Source organism: Falco peregrinus, chromosome 13, assembly GCF_023634155.1.
Source record: "Falco peregrinus isolate bFalPer1 chromosome 13, bFalPer1.pri, whole genome shotgun sequence".
NCBI classification, from domain to species: domain Eukaryota; kingdom Metazoa; phylum Chordata; class Aves; order Falconiformes; family Falconidae; genus Falco; species Falco peregrinus.
This window is the reverse complement of record NC_073733.1, coordinates 24,400,854-24,420,818: the sequence shown is the minus strand read 5'-3', so window position 1 is coordinate 24,420,818 and position 19,965 is coordinate 24,400,854. Positions and strand designations below refer to the sequence as shown.

Genomic DNA, 19,965 nt, shown 5'->3' with positions numbered 1-19,965 from the left:
AATTCCTGATACCTAAACATTTGCCATCATCTACCTGTCCGTAGAAACAGGTCCCTTTGCCACCACTGGGGCTATAGAAGCTTTTCCACAACATAGATGACTCACCCCACCTAATAAGAAACAGTATTAACTGCTCATGCAGCCCAATTAACACTGCTAACTGCGCTGTGCCTCCTACCACCCTGAAACTCTGGCAGCCCATTCCGTTTTCTGGCTAATGCGATCCTGCTCCAATCCATCCAGCCTCATTTTTCCATATTTCTTCATGTTAGCTAAGGACATGCATGTCTGCCCATTTATATTTTAATAGTTTGCACTACTTCACTTTGCATAGGGTGCAAATTCAGTGCCCAGAAGAGGGGGAAAAAAAGTGCAGCAGTTTTACAAGCTCTTAGGGGTGAATTTTGCCAGCACAGGCATATGGTAAAGCATTAACTCTTCCTTGCAAACACTAGGGAGAATCTTTAACTCTACTGCCACCACTTTAACTCTTTGAATTCCTTAAGATCCATAATTAGCCTAATTAATCAGAGGAGGCATCGTAAAATAATGTTGGGTGGCCACAGCCTAGTATTTTATTTGTGGATGCAAGTCTCTTCAGGGAGAAAGGGCAGGGTCTAATGTGAACTCAGAGCTAAGAAACTTCGGTGTAAATATTTATCTGAGCCTTTTTACAGAAGTTTATCTTCCTGTATTGTTTCACTAATTGCTTTCCTCTCCCTTACTGCTAAAATGCAGCTCCAACCAAGCTCAAACATTTCTTAAAACATGCAGAGCCTGATGGCAGTAAATCAGTTTGCAAGGACACACACTGAAACATTTCCTTTTCCTTCCAAGAAATGGAGCCCTGCTAGTTTATTTTAAAATGTCCCATATAAGGGGGACTGGGAGAAACAATTCTTGGCTGCCAACACCCGAGTGGGTTTTCCACTTGGAGGTGGCTGGAGATTCGTTTGACTCACACTAATCTGTTCCAATGCCACTTTTTTTCCTTGCTCCCATGGATACTTATACCTGCAGGGCTTGCCTTCCTCAGGAGGCTGGAACAATGCTGAAGCGAGTGCAGGAGGATGTCCTGCAAAGCACAGAGGGGACTGCTGCCGCGTGGAGCACCATGGTCTTCCCGGCTGAAACAGGTCTTTCTGAACAGCTAATGTAATGGTCCACACTCTTAAAATGACACTGGGCTGGACCTCAAATCAGGACACATGGAATTTGTCAAGGCTTGTCTCTATGCTTCTGGCTACTGAACACACCCGTGGCCCGCATGGCAGTGCCCTCCGCCAGCACCCATGCCTGGGGAATGAGCACAGGGGCTTGGTCCTGCAATACAGCACTGCCCAGGATCCTAAACCAAAGTGAAACTCTCAACTGTCACCTAAACAGCAGGACGGTACCTAAAAGGGGCTTTTAAGAAGCTTTAAGCAGGAAGACAAGGCCACAGCTCCCATCCATCAGCAGTGCCACTCCCTCAGATGCCCACCTGGAGCTCTGCGCTTCCTCACTGTGGCGTCCAGTACCAGAGAGAGGTGAAAAGTGATGGATACAAGAATAAAACATTAAAAAGTTCCTGCTATGTACAAGCCTCAGCCTACTGATACAGTGTTGATAGACAGAATCTGTGAAAATTATGGGCAACTGCTGCTGAAAACATCCATGGGTGGTCTTTTCCCTGCAAATCTGAAGGGTCAGCAGGAGCATGTCTGTGTATTCTGGGACAGCAAAAAAAGCACTGCAAGAAAAACACTGCTAGTGAGGATGAATATTAGCCATCACCTTCAACAGGCTCAGGCGCTGAACATCTGAAGAATGCACTTGGACAAAGTCTTTTTGGCATTGATAACAGTTTGAAAAACTATGGCTCACACAAATGCAAGTCTCTTCTCTGTAGCCAGCACAGCACAGCAAATTGCTAATTGATCAATAAATATTGATGTTGATTTAGAAATACTTACGTACTTTGTGCTTCTGGCCTGGCAAGAAACTAACAGTTGCCAAAGGAAGGACACCCCCCTTTAGTACTAGCACAGGAGGCCAAAAGTAAAACCTTGTTTTGTAACATTTCTTCACCTTTCTTTCTGACAGTTTGGCTGCAATTCTGGTGTCCATGGCTGACTAAATTTGAAATATTTACTGACAGTGGATTAGAACAAAGAGCTGCCACCTGTTGGGATTTTCCTGCAGTGCTTATTGCCACGGGGAAAACCCACTGCAACAGATTCCCCCTATATGTTCTGATAGAATTTTATAGTGGGACTGTTTCCTCATCCCTTTCCTTCCTTTGAACCAATGCTGAAAGCCAGGAACCTCTCGCGAGGACTTCTTGCCTCTATAGCTCCAGAGGAAACCCCTGCATAGCTCTACACACACGTATGGTCTCTAGCATCAAGCTGTGGCATGCTCTGATTATGAGCATAGCATCAAACAATTACGGGATGACTCATGACAAGACTCGTGGGAAAACAGTGGGGGCATCACTTAGATAAAGCCCTTTAAACCATTTAATTCAGGCTTGTACTTTGGGGTAGAAGTTTCTGATATAAAGCTGGATGCATGTATATAATTGGAAGGGAACTTGTGGAGTTTTACAGTATAAATATTCATCACTGAGGCCAAAGTAAATGAAGAACCATGCTCTTTCTTTAAAAATGCAAGTAAATAGTTCACTGAATGGAGCCCTGGCAAAAGGAAAAACTTGCAGAGGAGCCAAACCTGAGGAACAGAAAAATGTAACACATTCCTTCCTGTCTTTAAAATAACCCCCTTCCCTTCTCCTGGTTCAAAACTCCTCCTCCTGCCATATTAAAAATTAAAAAGCCATAGACAGCTGGGTCTGCCCAGCTACAGAATTACTTCAGCCTTTCCAGAGCAGGGACTCTGAGCTCGAATGTGTGGGCCAGCCCCCACTAGGGACCCCAGTAACTACCGGTGCATGAAATGCACAGCACCCATGCTCAGTGTGTGATACAGGAAGATATAAACTGCACCAGGAAGAGAAAGTGTAAACCACAAAGAGTTTATGAGGCAAGAACACCTCAGGTCCATGAGGCAGGCAGCACAGATCCACCTGAATGCCATGGTATGAATCCTATCCTCTCCCTGGACCCATAGTCAATGCAAGTCGCCAAGCTGCTGGTGGTCCACCAACACCGCCCCGGCAGGGACCAGCCAGGCGCTCCCCCCTCTCTACCTGCCTCGGCTTTCCTTCAGGGACAGCAGCAGGCTTGTTTTCAAGCCAGCTTCCCCCCGCCCCAATGCAAACGTGCACAAACTGTGCTCCCCAAGAAAGGTCCCACATTCCACCTTACAAATGATGTTACAGGCAGAGGATCAGTGGGTGACCCCATCCTCTCCCCCAGGCAGCTGCCAGCAGCCTTCGCTACCTGTCAATTAAATACCTGGTGCACATTGCAAGTCTGGTGTTTCTTATTATCTATTTACAATGATAAAATAATTTTATTTGCAGCTTGGCCATGGAAAAGACCTTGAAAAGAAGCAAGCTCTGTGCATCTGGATTTCATTAGAGCTTAACATTAATCCCTTTATGCCTTAGAAGCATCCTGTTAGCATTATACAGACTCTGGTCTGTTAAATGGCATTCTCAGAGCTGGCTGGCTGAAAAATGGGTTAATCAACAGCACCTCCGCCAGCACACATGCCATGAAAGGCATCTTCCTCTTTCTGTTGCTTGCTCATCTGTCTGTTAGCATCAGGAGGGGTAACACACTCATTAAGTAACATTCACCGCCAAACTCGTCCTCAAGCTCACGATAGCTTTGTGCTAAATTGTAGGATTAAATCCCACAGAATTTTACAGTTGATGGAAATGAAAAATAGGCATCCCAGCCTCAAGTGAGGATCCAAACATTGTGAATTTCATTGGAGCTGCAAGTCTAAAGTTACACAAGTTGGGCAAGTAAAAGTAGACTTTGGCTTAAACAATTGCACTTTTTTGCCAGTTTTTGGAGTTGCAGCAAAGCATTAAGGGTTGAACAGTGACAGAGGCCAAGAGAGAAACTGCTGAGCAGCTGGGCAAAAGTTGAGAATGGAAAGGCTGGCAGAAGCAGCATTCTGTAAGCTGAGCCATGCAAAAAAAGAAGGTGTGAAGGAGGGGTCTGAAAACACAGCCTGAGGAGCTGCCAGCAGACTGCAAAGGGAAGGAGAGGAGCTAATCATGGAGGATGAATGCTCAGAGATCGAATAACCCAGAGGCCAGATTGCCAAGCGAGCCTAACAAAGAAATATGCACATTCTTACAGCAAAAATGTTCTTGCCAATGACCCAATGCAAGTCAAGTCATGTGGCCTTAAAGAACATGTCCCTGTTCTTTGATGCCACAAGAGGTGGAAAAAGATAAGCAGTGGAATCAAACTATTCACATTAATTTCCTTATATAAGGCTGTTCTAATTATTCCCAGGAACGACTGCCACAAGCTACCACAGAAACTCACAGATGAGCCAAGGAGAAGCAGCGATGGGAACAAGGCAGAAGCTGTTGTGTGCCACCGCGGTCAATAACAACATGCCAGTGCTTTGCGGAGGCTAGGCTTTGTGAGAGCGGGCACAGCATCTCCAAAGAACCAAAGGCTAGAGAGCAAGACTCTTCCTAGCCAGTGCAAGGGCACAGTCTGGGACAGAGAGGGGACAGAAAGGAGCCACCTCAACATAGGTAGCACCTCCTCCTGGAGCACCAGCCTGCGCCGGCCGTGGGGACAGCAGGTGGCCCTGGGGTTTTTCGGAGATGTCACTCTCTGCCTCTATTTCTGGTGCAGCCTGAAGGGGCAGGCAGTGGAAAACTCCAAGAAACATCATATTTAAAGATACTTATTCTGATTCATACATTATTCCCCACCTTCATTTCTCCCAGTATTTCTTTCTCACTTTTGCCTTAACCTATACAGGAACCAGTGTGAAAACTGTATTGGCAGAAACTAGGCCAAATACAAGACACATTATGGGGTACAGATGACCCCAAAAGCTTCCTCATCTGCCTCTTCCACCTCTTTTCCCATTACTGGGGTTTAACACATGTTTATGTGCAAACTAATACCTCCAGTCATGAGTGTTTTTGCGGGTCTTTGATAAATATTTGATAAATACTTTACGATTTGACAGAATTTTTCCAATTTTGAGGTGTTCAGAGCAGAAAACAATTGTCCAGCAAGATTTACAGAAGAGCTACATAGATGGAATTTGTATTTTCCATCACTTAGCTGTTAATTCCTATTGGTTTTACTACTTTTCAGGTAGAAAACTGTCCTGAGGCTGAACACTAGCCTCTTCATTTGCTCTCCCTATGCAAGCACATGTACACATACACATCTGCATACACACACATATACGCACAAAGCTCCTTGGCTGATAAATTTCCCAATAAATGCGGCAGACAACTTCAAAACCAAACCAAGCCTTTCAATTGGAATTATGAAAAATAAGTTTTAAATCACAAAAAAACATCCTGTTTTGCTTCAGTTTCTCTCTCGCATGCCACAAGCCGAACTCCACCCTACCTGTTTTCAGAGGGGCTAACTATGGGTGTCAGGTTTTGGAAACTTCCATGTCCTCATCTGTTCTGCTATTTGCTCTCAGGGGAACACAAGGCAGGCAGGACTGTGGTGACAGGAGAGGGGTTGGTCCCCTGTGCACCCAGCCCTGCACCAGTCCTTTTTCCCCCAGCTCTAAGATCCCTCAGGAGAAAATGCAGAGAAATGGAAGAGGAGCAGAAGTGGGGTTTATTGTTTTTTGTTTTGGTTTTGGTTTCTTTGGTTAGTTTTTTTAATGACAGTGACACCACAGTCTCAGACTCGCTGAAACAGAGAAGGTGCTGTTAAGCAGACTTGCTATTCGCTCTACTAGGCCTAAGTCCTCACATCGATGACAGTTTCACAGACAAGTCAAAGAGAATCTCCCAAGGAGATGCCAGGTCCCTAACCAGGAGCACATGGAGAGGTTGGGAGCTAGCAAGGCAGGTTTCCTGTCTTAAGAGAGAAACCAGCCATACAGATCAGATACGTACCATACTTTAGAACCCCCTCTAGATGACCTCTGCATGCCAGCACCCAGCCGGAGGATACAGGCTGCCTCCTGAGCAGAGCTGCGAAGTGGGTGATGTGCTGCCGGTGCTCCGGAGGCTGCTGGGGTGTTCGTTTGAGACGGGTGCCACCCGATGTAGCTCTGACTGTACACTGTAGGCAGAACACCGGCGCATAACAGCCTGAGTGGCTGAGTGCTGCTGTGGGTGTTTTTGGAGGGGTGTGTATTTGGATCTGCTGGGGTGCTACTTGCTGTGATGGCAGCACTGGCAAGGGTGGTAGAGTAATATATGGATGAAGGTGAACAGAACAAATAGAGGAGCCTGAGGTGTTTGTGAGGGTGTTGGCGTGACAGAGGGTGGAACAGCAGCAGGTGGTGAACCTATGGCAGGCAGGAAGGTGGAATATGGTGTGCTGGTGAAACGCTGCACATGGGGGACAAGGGAAGGATCCACAAGAAGGATCCCTGCATCAGAGCCACAAATCAGGATCTTCCATATCACAAGCAGGAGAGGATCTGAGATCCCCCATGGCTAGTCAGGAAGAACAAACATCCACTACACCTTCAGGCTAATTAAGAGAAATGGTATCAATGGTATACTCCTTGACATCTCCCATACCTATGAAGTAAAACCAGTCCAACTATGCTGATGCTCGATTCACATCCCCTGGTTACAATCTAGAAGAGTTCCAGCACCCAGAGCTAGCTCCTCTGCAAAGACAAGGGCACACACTTCCCACTTTTGGGGCCAGCCTAGCTGAGTTACAACGAACAAAGGTGAAGCACCAAGAAGCATAAACGGTCTCTTCTGCGAATGCCAATCTCACCTAGACCAGAGCCACATTAAGCGATCTACATGTGCATTCAGCCAAAACCTAAAGTGCAGCAGCACTTAAAGACAGGTCAAGAGAAAGGAACTGTGTCCAGTGCTGTTGACAGAAGGACCTTCACCGAGCAGCTCTGAGGGTCTGCAGGGGAGGCAGAGACCATCATTATGGCCGCATGGCTAGAGACACCTACCCAAAATCAGGTTATGCACCCATCCAAAGTGTGGTATTGTGTTTGGCAGGGATTCCCTGAAGCAGCTGACTCTCAGAAAATTTAAATCTTTTTAAGCCAACAAACTTCAATATTTGCTTTCTTTGGAATCTACGTTAATTTTTAAAACATCACTAGAGGGCGTTAAATAAATAGGCTTCCCAACCAAGCTAGAGGCAGTGAGATTTTTGAGAAAACTATTTAGTTGCAGACCTCTGGGAGAAGGTTTAAAAGGCCCATGCGTATCAAAACGTCCACCTGACCACTTTCTCTCTGGCTCACAAACTAAATGCTTTACTTCTCTTTACGTGTGCCCTGGAGAGCACCAGCCCAGGGGCCCAGGAAATGTACCCAGGAACTTCCCTGCAGCTGGGCATGAGCTGTGCCAGGCCTCAGCAAGTCACCGGGCAGCTGTCCCATGATGAGGAACACTGCCATGTATACATATGCTATCAACTACCAGTGGCTTAATTAGCTTAAAGTCATGCTGGACAAACTAATGACCAGGTCCTTGATGAAATCACTGGGAAGGCTAAGGTGCAGTGCCTGGTGCCTCTGTGCATCCCAAGGAATACACTCCATGTAGGAGCTCCATGCTCCTGCAGAAGCTGTGCAGCTCCTGCACAAGCCCGCGACTGGCTGTAACATTGAGGCAACAAACATACTGTTAAAGGCTCTCATTTTCCATCTCTGCAGGTACCATAGAGTTGGCACATCACAGCAACGCTGTGTCTATGTTGCATAAAGGCATCAGCAGACAGAGGTCTGGTTAGGAAAAAGAATGTTAGGGAATGTTCTAAATGCAGAAGATGGGAAGGTAAAGGGAAAACCAGACACCTCTTTCTTAGGTAGGGCCCATAGGTAAAAACGGCAAGCATCTCTAAATAACTGGCAGCAAAAGCTGCAATACAACACCAATCTGGATCAGAAGGATGTCTCTGGTTGTGGGCATCCTCCAGCCCTGGCAAGCACTATAAGTATTTACAACTAGTCGCAGATTTTTTTTATATATTTTTTTTTAACAGGACTTGCTATTTATTCCAGTGGAAACTCCCTGCAAAGAAAATAGCTCTGCTCAGCTACTGTTTGTTTTGGATGATTTGTCTGAGAATTTCAAACTAGTGTTTTGAATAATGCTTACAGCTTTCCCTCTTTATTTTCCATTCTTTCAGGCTAACCCCATGCTAATACGATATTCTATTGTTTGTTCTGTTGAATTTAAAAAAATTACCCAGGGCAGCTGCCATTCGGCAGACTGAGCATCCCTTCCCCAGCAGCGCGCTCCCTGCCCTGCCACATGCTTCACCTCCTCCAGAGACTGCAGCCTCTCCTGGCCATCTAAAACCACGAGGCGGTAGGAGAGGAGCTGAGGACTGCTTTGCCTGTCGCCGTGTCCCGACACGAATGCAGTGACATGCACTTGGCAGGTTTCCTAGCACTGCAGCGGGATGCGAAAGCGCCGCGATGCTGCCGCCCCTCTGGGAAAGCGACCGAGGGGTCGCGCTCGAGGCTGGGCAGCCCCCGGGCCCCCTGCGGCACGCCCCCCCCCCCCCGGGTCACTCCCCCCGACCTGGCCCGACACCGCGACGCCCCCAGCCCACTGCCCTTTCGCAGGGAGGAAACCGGGCCCCTCCGTCGGCCGCCGGGCTGCAGCCGATGCTCCCCAGCACCTGCCCCGCGGCCCCGGCTCCGCACAGCCCCCGCTCCCCCGCGCCAGCGCCTGAGCCGCGCGGCACCGGCACATGCACCCAGCCGCCGGGCCGCGGGGGGGACACGCGGGCACACCGGAGGAAGGGGGCGGAGAGACACCCCTCCCCGGAACGCAGCCCCCGGGGGCCCAGCGGCAGACCCCCCCCCGCAGCGCAGCCCCGGGAGGAAGCGGGGCGGCCCCGCCGCGGTACTTGCCTGGCTCCGCGCGGAGCCCGCGGCGCAGCTGGGGGCGCGGGCGCGCTGTCATGCCCGCAGCCCGGGCGCGGCCCGGCGCATGACTGTCGGCGGCCGACGAGTGGTCTCGGTGCTGGGCGCGGGGCCGGCGGCCCGGCCGGCCGGGAGGGGAGGGGCGGGCCGCTGCGAGCGGGGCGGCTCTGCCCCGCCGGCCATTGGCTGGGCGCGGGTCAGGGGCGGGGCCGCGCGGCGGCGCCCCCTACCGGCGCAGGGCGGCAGTGGCTCTGCTCCGGCGCCGTCGGGAGCTGGGGGGCCGGACCGAGTGCCCCGTCGGCGCCAGCCCGCCCCTGCTGGGCGGGGGGCACGGCCCAGTGTGCGGCGGGGCAGCGGCAGCCCCAGGCCGCCAGCTCAGCCGGCGCTTTCCGCCTGGGCCTCCCCCGGGAGGCGCCGCATGGGGAGGGGGGGGATAAATGCTGGGAGAGCGCAAAGCAAAGCGGCCGGGGCGCGGGAGCGGGGGTGGGAGGGGACTGGGTATCTCTGCTCGCTGCCCTCGGTGGCGCGGAGCCTCGCTTTCCGCGGCGGCATTGCCCAGGAGCAGGCTGAGGGGCTCTGCACGGGGACGCGCGGCCCCGGAGGTCCTGCCGGAAGGCGGCTTCTCCGGGCGGACGCGGCCAAGAGCTGGCAGGACCCAGACGGTCCCGCTCTTGCTGCGGAGGGCGGCTGTTCTGCACGTCAGTGCACCTGAGCAAGGGGGCATGAAAGCAACTTGTGAAGTCACATTCCCACCACTTCCTACCTACCCCAGCTATCAGCAATGTATGTGCCCACACAGGTTTCCAACTTCTCCTAAAAGCAACGAGCTTCCCACTTTGCTTATGCCTATGTCTGTGTCATTCTTTACATCCAGTTCCGTAGAAAACCCCCCAAAATCTAGTCCAGTTTAGCAGTCCGTCTGTTCCTTTGGGAGGAAGAGCCTGGTTCCAGCTGGGCAGTACGCGCCAGAGTATTTGGGACCATCTAACTGCAGCCATTGTCTCTGCACGTTGTGATCTTTCCCTGATCCTCGCTCGCTCTCTAGGAGGAGAGTCGCTATCCCATTTTGGGAAAACCTGGCTTGCCACCCTTACTGTATTTGTTTGACCTCTTCCTTGAGCTTTCTGCAAGGAAGCCAGTTAATGCAATTGTGCTAATAGATGTTATCATGAAGTTATTTGTTAGTGTTGCTGTAATGTACAGGGCTGAAATTTTTTGAAAGAGCCCCCTGAGTAGGGACTTGAGTCCTATTGAAAGTTAAGAGTGACTGTGCAGCAAAAGCCAGCAGGCACTGTGTTCTTACTCCAAGGTTTTTAAAGCTCCTGTTGTGGGAATGTTTTGCCATCATAAACAGAATAGAGAGGTATGTAAAAGCCCTCAGAAAACAGCGCAAACTCCTTGCTGTCCTGCATTACTGGCGCTGCTTAAAGTGGGATCTGCCTGGGTGGCTGTCTCACAGGCTGAAATAATCTGGGACTGTTTATCACTGAGAAGGCAGGAGAAGCAACAGAGGCCAAGTGTATTCCCTCCCTGCCTCCTCTCCCTTTTTAAAAATGTTTTTTGTTGTTGTTGTTCTGTAGGAACTTTCCTTTAGAAAGTTTTCTACTTGCACAGCAGGTATTTTTGTCTATGTGGGGAAGTCTATTTGTGTTGAGAAAGAAGCCGCTTGAGAGACTATTTCAAGGTAAACACATACCAAGGGTGGATACTTTCACAGTTGTGTCACTCTGAGAAGTGCTATCAGATCCTCTCTGGTGAGGTGCTGAAAAGAATACATTACATGAGGAGAATGTACTCTAATCTATGCTAAGATATTTTTATGTCTTTCACATTATAGGTTCAGTCCTGCAAACAAGTAATTAAAGCGTCAAATAAACTGAAGCATTTAAAAAACAAAAGTGCACCACATCTCAGTCGCACAGACTGTCTTGGAAAGTCAAGTGATTTTTAAAACCTATAAAGAAATATGAGGGATGCTTTATTTGCCACCTGGTACACTGTGGTATAAGCTTTGTTTTCTCTATGCATATAAGATTTGAAAAGTGGTGATTTTTTGATAATGATATCTCCTCTGTCTCTAAAGAACCCTTACAAATATTTCTGAACATAAGATACATGAGATACCTTTGGAAAATGAAATTATAGCCCCCACCCCCACCCCCCACCCCAAGTGTATGTGGTTTGTCTTTAAAAAGACAAAATAAAGCAGCCAGCCTCCCCCCAGCACACATTCATGGAGCATTATGAACCATGCACCCCTTCCCCATCCGCTCTCCTTCTCCTGGGAAATAACTCAGGAGGCATTTCCTGTAAGCAAAAAGGTGCAAGTGGGCTAGAGAAACCTAAGACTGCTCACAGTGCTAGTGCTTATTAGTACTTTTCTTCCATATTTTTCCATGAAAATGGACCCACAGTCCTGATATGGCTCTGCCCACTGACTTGTTATAGGAATGATACTATAAGTAAAATGGGACAGCCTTTTCCAAAGGAGCTCTCCAGATGAAATTTCTTGAGCTTTCCTTTCCAAAGTACCTCTTTCCTAACCTATCAAGCAGAAAAAGTTCCCTTTGCAGTTGCAAGTTCCTGTGAATTCTGAGTCTAACAACACTCATTATACTAATTAAAAATGCTTTAGATCTCTAAGCTTATTACACTCCCACCAGTAGCTTGATGGAATTCAGGTATGTTTCTTTATCTCCATTGCATGGGCATAGGGTTTCAGGATATCAGCAAAATGTGTCAGTAACCAAAAGAACATTTCTCCTAAATTTTCAAGCAAATTTAGACAGAGGATCCTCTTCCCTCCCCTTTGCCCCCTGCCCAAAAAACATCCATGAATGATCATTTTCTGAAGAGCGGTAAATCTTCCTAAGAAAGGGCTCAGAAATAGCCTGCTGTTTTCTCAGACTAGTTTGTTTTATGATATCACAGCAGCCATGTAGAGGATCAGATATGGAGAAAGGAAATAGTTGCATCATGCTAGGGTACAAATGCTGAAGCACTCTCTCCAAGGAGCAGAATTAGTGATATGGAATTTAGGAAGGTCATTTCTGCTTGAATTGCCTTTGCTTATGACTTTGTTGCTCCACTCCGTTGTATGCCTATCATTCTGAATCACTCTGCAATGTTGGCTTTTCCCCTTTTTGAAATGTGAATACACATCAAGCATTTTTTAAAGATACAACTGCTCCAAGCCAGCCGAATTGGCTGCAAGCCTTGATATTATAGGGAGGAATTCAATCTTGGAAATCTGACAGCATCAATGGTCTTTAGGTCCCTGGTGTCTTTCAAAGGGGCGCTGAATGTCAGTGCTCCACTGAAACAGCCTTTTCTAGCAGGGAAGCCTGTCTGCAAACACATCAAACCCAACTTGTTCCAACTGTAGCCCTCAGAGTAAGTTTTTAAAGAGTCCTTAAAAAAAAAAAAAAGAACTCAACACTCCCCAAGAAATAAAACCCCAACAGTTTGGCATTTGTTTTCAAAAGGGCATTCAGGATAAATTCCTTGACAACTGTTATTCCCAATCATTGTGCTTTGGAAAGATGCGAACAACACAGTATCAGGCATTTTCTGAGGCACCTCCGCCGGACCCAATTCCACACCTCTAGCCCCATCTACATTAGAAAATAAAGAATCAGCCAAGGGATTCTGCTCCACTGCAGTTGTTTCCTTTGCTGGTTATGGATTTGTTTCAAAACATAGTGCAGTCCAGTCCTCATCCTCCTGTGCAGGCAGGGAAGGTCTTGGAATACTTCCCTTGTTTATGGGACATGGCTTGAAAACTTTGCTCTGCTGCTGTCAGATCTCCTTGACCCTGTTGCCTGAGCATCAGTGAGGAGATCTCTGTCTGACAGGAGCAACTCAAACAGAGACAGGCCAGTGCTGAACAGAAGTAAATTTCTCAACAGATAGGAATATTTTGTTTTAATTTTTGGAGTTGTTATTTCATAGTGCAGAGAAACTATTTGAAAGAGTGTGCCAGCACACAGGATCAACAAATAAGTTCACTGTGCTCCCGGGTTTGCTTTCCATACTACAGTGCTGCAGAAATACTACATGACTCATGATTTGCTGTTCTGCTGACACTGTTACCTACATTTCTACTGCACTGATGTCCAGTGGTCCTAATCAGTTATTTGCTAAACAAATGTAGGAATCAGCTAAGAAACTTTTCCACACCTAGCACTACACTGTCACTGAGCTGAAACCCAGGGAAGTTCCTCCTTCCCTTCAAGCATTAAGTCATAGGCTGTGGCTGAGAGCAGGAAGTTGGGTTAGCCGGGGTATGGATCAGATCTGTACAAAAATCTGTGTTCCTTTGCTGTGAATTTTGATGATAGCCTTTGATGTGTGAAGGCTAGCCCATCACATCCTCCCTACACAATGTCATTTAACGTGATTGCCCAGGCTGGATCTTGTTCTCAAGCCAAAGGTTGACCTGGCCCCTGCTATAGAAAGAATACATCCTATAAGCATTGTGTACTCCTCTCCCTGATTTACATCATGTTTCCTTTACCAAGGCTTGCTGGCATCCTGTTTTCCTGGTTCCTTTGTCTGCTGTAGCTTCATTCTGGGCTGAAAATACCATAAGGATGTCTGTACAATGGTTTGGTATGTCTGAAGAGCACGAAGGCCACTAAAAGGAATATGTTTCCAAATGGCAGGTACTCCTTTTTCTTTCCTTCCTCAGGGCAAAAAGTCAGTTTTATAACAGCCCTTCTTGCCACAGTCCTCTTAACTACTTCAGGTATGCATTTCCCATGCAGTTTCTAGCCATTGCTCTTTCCTGCCCTCAGCCTGATGTGCCTCACCTCTCATGTCTGACTTGCTGCTTTGTAAAAGGCTTTTTGCCCAGTTAGCAACAGGCTTTTTCACTGCTTGGCTAGTATTCATTCAAGTAGGGTGTCACATAGTTTTGCTGCTAGGCTAGGAGAAAAATGTGTTTCTAACATACGTAATGTTCTCCCACAGGTACCCCACCCCTACCCCTTCCCAGTGTGAACACAATCTGACAATATAAAGATCTTTTAAAACCACCTCTAACTTGGAGTTGTGCCCTTGTTTGCAATATAAACAGTCAGTGTGTCTTGCCATGCCGTTAATCAAGCAAACAGGATTAGAAAACACCTCACATGCTATTTGGCCAAGGTGTTGTTGCTTTTGGAATCTCAGATTTTGCATTTCCATGCACACTAGACTAGTCAGTTGCAGTGTGGTTAAACCTTCATTTAGCTGCTGGAAATACCCATGCAAAAATCCACAACCCGCTGAAACCAGTGGGATAACTCATCGGTTGCTCCCCGTTCCTCTGTTTCAATGAAACATTAATCACATGAGTAAACCCACTGAGATTTGGGCCATAATTTTAAGCAATGCAATTAGTTAGGTTTTGCTCTGCTTCTGTTTCATACTTAGGGTCCTGCATACTCAGGGGATAAAGCTGTCAGATTAGAAAAGCTGTATTTTCTAAAGAGTTTTGCAGAGATGTGGAAGAGACTGGAGAGGGAAAGAACTGGAGAACAGGTCTTTAGATCTTTAATAGCAGTGGCATGAGGAAGGCTCTCCTCCCTCTTCTTGTTATTGCCTGTCTGGAAACAGCTTGGCACAAAGCTGGTTTGAAAGGGCAGGAATATGTCTGTTTACGTTGTCACTGCTTTATCTCAGGTAGAATAAAAGATGAAAACTCAGGGCTTGATTCCCAACTGAAATGAGCATCTCTCCGACACTGTGTTCTCACACGCCATTTCTTGTTGAGTGCAGCTGAAATTCAGGAGCTCCCTAGATGCTGGGAGACCTGTGACTTTCTTTGATTCCTGAATAAAGGACAGGTCTTCTGAGGATTCTGCTTTGTGAAGCTGATGTTGAAGTCTTCTTCATGCAAACTATCCCAGCAGAAGCCCTGAAGCAGCAATGACTTGGTCCATAAGACGGAAGAGAGTAAGCTTTGTTAGGGTCCATTACATGTCTCTAACAGATGCCCCAAAGCACATGGGGGGAATTTTCAAGCACTGGTAATAATTTCTTCAGGACTTCAGGTCCCACCCTCCTCCCATCTCAGTGTAATGTAACATACATCACAGCCAGAGATTTAGTGGCCTTGGATTAAGTCCTGTTTTCAGACCTGGTCCTCAGCGCTGCGTTTCATCTCTCCTTGCTGGAGGCCTGTTAAAAAAAGTACAGCATCTATATTTTTACATAGGGGAAGATTCCACACTGGGGGTTCGAGTTTGTTTCTTTTAACGTTCCCTGAACTTGAAAATACCTACTGGGATTTTGTTCCCAGTTTCAAAAGAAACCAGCCTCTCTTAAAAGAGACCAAGCATGGGAAATGTATAGTCAAATACTCAATGGAAATGTCCTAAGCAAATTTAGGATGGCAGTGGATGCTGTTGTGCAACCTTACACCTCGGCAGTGGCTGAACTTTGGGAGACAATATGCTGAGTGCTGGAAGGCTACAGGAGCCTCCTCAGCACACACTATGCACCAGAGCTTTTGAAAAGTAGTTTAAACAGGTCATTAAAGCTATGCATTTTCTAATACAGTTTAGAAAGGTGTTGCTATGGTGGTTAGAGTATGCTGGTACGTTCTGTCTGCTGCAAGGTGGCTTGTTGAGCTGGAGGGTACCGTCACGCTGCCAGTGCCTGGGAGAGGCTGGAGTCAGAGCTGCATGCTGCTTTGCTCCGGGCATTCAGGGAGCCACTGCAACTCTGCATGTGCTAAAAAGGGTCTCCAAACTGACCACTTGTGACCTCCTCCTCAATACTTTCCCAGGCCATTGTCACCCTTCAGTGAGCCCGCTGCCGTCTGTGCCTGCCAAGGGTGGCTAGCCTACCGCCTTTCTCCCTGGGTGGAAGCGCACTGCCAGGGCTTCTGAGGCACTGACCAGCCATGACATCCCCCAGCAGCCCACCTCTTCCCTGCTTGCATGCCTGGCCGGGGCTCTGGGCTGGGCCTGGCTGCCCTCCTGGCCCGCTGGATGGTGGGCAGGCCTGGCATGCTAGGACCTGCCCCACCTGGCATGGTGCCGCTCAGCTCCCAGCACAGCACCTTGTGCTCTGGAATCCTCTAGAGACCTAGAGCCTGCAGGGCCAAGCTGTCCTGGCTGCTCTGTGCTCCCCACTCGGGGGAGAAGCACGGTGGTGCCCAGGGGCTCCTGCTCCCACAGAGGCTGGTGAGACCCAAATTCATTTGCCCTGCCTCCACGCATGTAGGTTCAGTGAGCATGGCCGGCGCGCAGTGGGGACAGTGATGGCAGCAGTGGTGGCTCTGGTTTGGTTACCCCATGTCCTTTGAGGGATGCACGGTGTGTGGCAGTTTCAAGCCCTGTGTGTGAGCTGCAGTGCCCGGTCACCATCTGCGTGCCTTTCAGCGTCTGCGAAGCCACCTGCGAATCTATCCTGTGGTCCAAATGTGTCACAGAGCCGGTCCCTCATCATTAATGGACATTAGAACTCCTCCTTATGCCCGTATCAGTGCATGGTGACTGGTTGCTAGTGTCTGGCCATTTATGGGAAAATATGTGCTTTTGAGAGTATGAGCTTTTGCCATGGTAGCATTCTACCCACGCAGACAGGGCTGTCCCTCTTTCCAGCTTCCAGCCTTGGTCCTGTGTACATGATTTAGCCTTTGGAAAAGAAGAGGCGATCGGCACGTCCTGTGTGTGTTTGGAGAGGAATGCACAGCAGCTTATGAAAATTATTTATTGCATGTGTTGAGCACCAAGAATGTCAGACAGGCACAGCACTGAGGGCTCTCTATGGGATCAACCTGTGCTTTCCTTGCAGTCATTGCTGGGAGCAGTTCTGAGCAACTACCATCAGTCATGGCTGTGAGGGGCACAATGTTCAGAAACCCCCCTGGGATTTCCATTCTTTTCCTTCCATTCTTTGTCAGCTTCTAGGATAAGATTCTTCTGAGGCTCTGATTACCTTCCTTCCAGATCCTCTCTTTTCTGTTTTCACACTGCTGCAGTTTCAGTTCCATATTTTGTCACCTGTAGGGCAGAACTGCCTCAATATTATGATAAGGAGAGGGTATAAAGAAGGCAGCCAGTCTGTTCTCCAAGATGCAGGGTGGTAGGATGCCAGGCAACAGAATCCAGCTGCCAAACACGAAACACTGATTAGATACAAAGAAATTTTTTTTTCATTGTGAGGGGAAGTCAAACACAGACAAGGTTACCCAGGAGAGATTGTGGAGTCTCCATCCATGGAGATATTCAAAGTTTGACTGAACAAGGCTCTCAGCGACCTGATCTAGCTGCATCTACTTTGAGGGGCAGACTGGACTAGGTGACCCCCAGAGGTCCCTAACAACCTAAATTACCCCATGGTTCTGAGACACTGTGCCACTATTTCACACTGAATCTACAGGATCAACTCTCAGTGTTCATCCGGAGATTTAGCTTCTGTTGAGTACTGCATTTTCTGAGCCTCAGCATTTGTCCTGTTTCTCCCATTGGTACTAGATGACAGTCTGGGCTTCTGTAGGATTGTTTGCTCTTAATTGTGTGTCCATTTCAAATAAGTTTGCTGAGCTACAAATGCAGAAGTCAGATGGGGAATACAGATCTGGATTTCTGCATTCCTCACAATCTGGGGATGCACAAAGCAAGCATTTCGGTTCATGTTCATGCTTAGATGTATGTCAATGTGACCCTGGAAACATGTGAACATGGCTGCTACTAGTCCCTGTGTCTGCCATGCCTGGCACAACGGGGACAAAACAGTGAATGGAGTCAGCAATCCTGAGTGCAGCATGAATACTAAATACTAAGACTGGCTGCTGGAGCACCATTTTGTTTGAAGAAGCCTAGGATTTTAATTTCAGGTTCAGTTTGCCTTCTGCTCAACTAACAAAAACCACCTGTAAGTACAGACATGTAGCATTCAGCCTGTATTTCTCTTCCCTATATTGTCTGAGGATAGGTGGGAGCAGACGAGGTGGGCAGGGCCTGTGGACCTCAGAATCTATGGTCAACCTGGAAAACTGGACCCCCAGGAACACCTTCCTTCTTGTAAGTGGATTAATTGTGGGAGCACAGCAAAGTTCAGATGGCCTATCCAGGACTGATTTGAACCTGAAATAAGAGAAATAAAACCTGAGAATAGTCCCCCACCTGGGATCCAGGACCATGAACTACACAGGAGACAGCTGTACTGCACAGCACGGGTTACAAGCTGATGAGCTTGTACACCCTGAGGTCATTCACGTATCAGCTGTCTGTTGGGGCACCTGAGCTGTATGATAAATAGCAACCACAGGTTGACAATGACTGCAGACCCCATATTTTCGACGAGGAGCATATGTGAGCTTATGTGAGACACATGGCGTGTGTTTGTGACTGTATGCAGCATGTGGTTTTGGTTGAGTGTGTTTACAGATGTTTTTGAACCACTTAAAATATCTTTGGCAAGAGGCAGTTCAGAATTTGAACCAAGCCAAACACACCTCTGAGGTCACTGCAGCCATGAGATCACCACCTAGGCATAATGTTCAGGACCTTTGAAAACTCCTTTTGTGTTTTTTGTAATATTTTCCCTCCCATTTGAAGCTGATCCAGGGCAATTACAGTCCACCAAGGGAACAAATAGAAAACTTTCGCAAACCAGAGCCATAACAGCTAGGCATGGAGATCACATGCAGGGGCTAAGACAAAGTGTGTGTTTCTGTAGTCTGATTTTTCAGGAGGACTGCAAACTCATGAAGTCATTGTAAATATCAGATTACCATGATCTTCTGGAATTTTGAGTACAGCCTCCTACCAGGTCACTATTTCTATGTTTTCGGTCTCTGCAGAATGTTTATGAACAAACTTGACTGTGGCTTCAAATGAATTAATTTTATTTACCAATCAAGTTGGAAAATGCCAACTGTTGTTCAGGAACCTGTCTTAGAGATGGTTCCAATCTTAAACATCACATGTTAGCACCCCAGGGTGTTGGGGGTCAGCTGCATCCTGCCCATGTGGGCCAGGGCAGTCTCTCCAAACTGAGCCCCCCCTTTTTTTTTTTTTTTTTTTTTGAACCAGAAGAAACAAAGCCTTGAACTACAGCATGTCAAGGTCGTATGGAAAAGCATGGTTGGAAAGCTACTACAATGAAGGAGGAAGCTTTTGGTTTCCCTCTCGTAACACTGATGCATGTGAATATATTTGATAAGAAGAAGATGGCTCATTGACTCAAAAATCACGAGAAACATTTCTGGAGAGGTTGTTTCATGATGATCCTCAAACCAACAGCACTACAGGGACTCTGAAGTCTCTCTGTTCACTCAAGGGAGCTTTGAAAAGATGCAGTGTTTATTTGTTTGAAGAGATGTACAGCTCTTGCTGAACCTCAGCCCCTTCCCCAGGCTGCAACACCACAATTTTTCTGCTTCAGAAGTGGACACTGCATATCGAGTGTTAACAGGGTAAAATAACGGTGTAGTCCATAAAATAACGGGATTAGAAAAGGCAGTCAGAGCATCTGGGATGGGGTGTTCTTTTTGGCAGAATGATGCAGGCGCTGCATCCATCTCTGTGCCACCCACAGGCATCCTGCCTCACATCTCCTCTTTGCAATCCTCTCGCACACACCCTCTGTTCCTAGTCCTTTTCAAGCAGCCTCTCTTTTTAGAGCCATACACAGCCTCTTTCGTCCTGTTCCCACTCCCTTGCCACCACCCACGCACCCACTCTTTCTCAAATACTTTCTTCTCTGGATTTCATGCAGATGCCTCCCCCTCTGTACCCTGTCTCACACAACATCCCCTCTTGCCCGACACACAGACACCCTCCCTCTCCAGAGCATATGCAGAGCAGCGGCATTTCCTCTTATTGTCCATACAGCCCCTGCAACCCCACCCATCTCCCATTTGTTCACTGTAATAACACATTTGGAGTGGAAGTAGTCCTGCTGAGAGCAGCCACACAGACAACGCAGGAGAGCCAAGTCTTTGCCCAAATCTGCTCCTACTTGTAGACTACTGCTTCC

At 47.8% G+C, this 19,965-nt stretch overlaps 1 protein-coding gene across 1 annotated transcript in view; it reads right to left on the bottom strand.

The window, feature by feature from the left end:
- Window positions 1-9,125, bottom strand: part of LOC101916736 (rho GTPase-activating protein 20-like) — a 39,683-nt gene extending 30,558 nt beyond the window's left edge. Inside the window, exon 1 of the mRNA XM_055818169.1 lies at window positions 8,977-9,125. The gene's annotated coding sequence lies outside the window, so the exon portion shown is untranslated. The remainder of the gene's footprint in view (window positions 1-8,976) is intronic.
- Window positions 9,126-19,965: the final 10,840 nt, after the last annotated feature.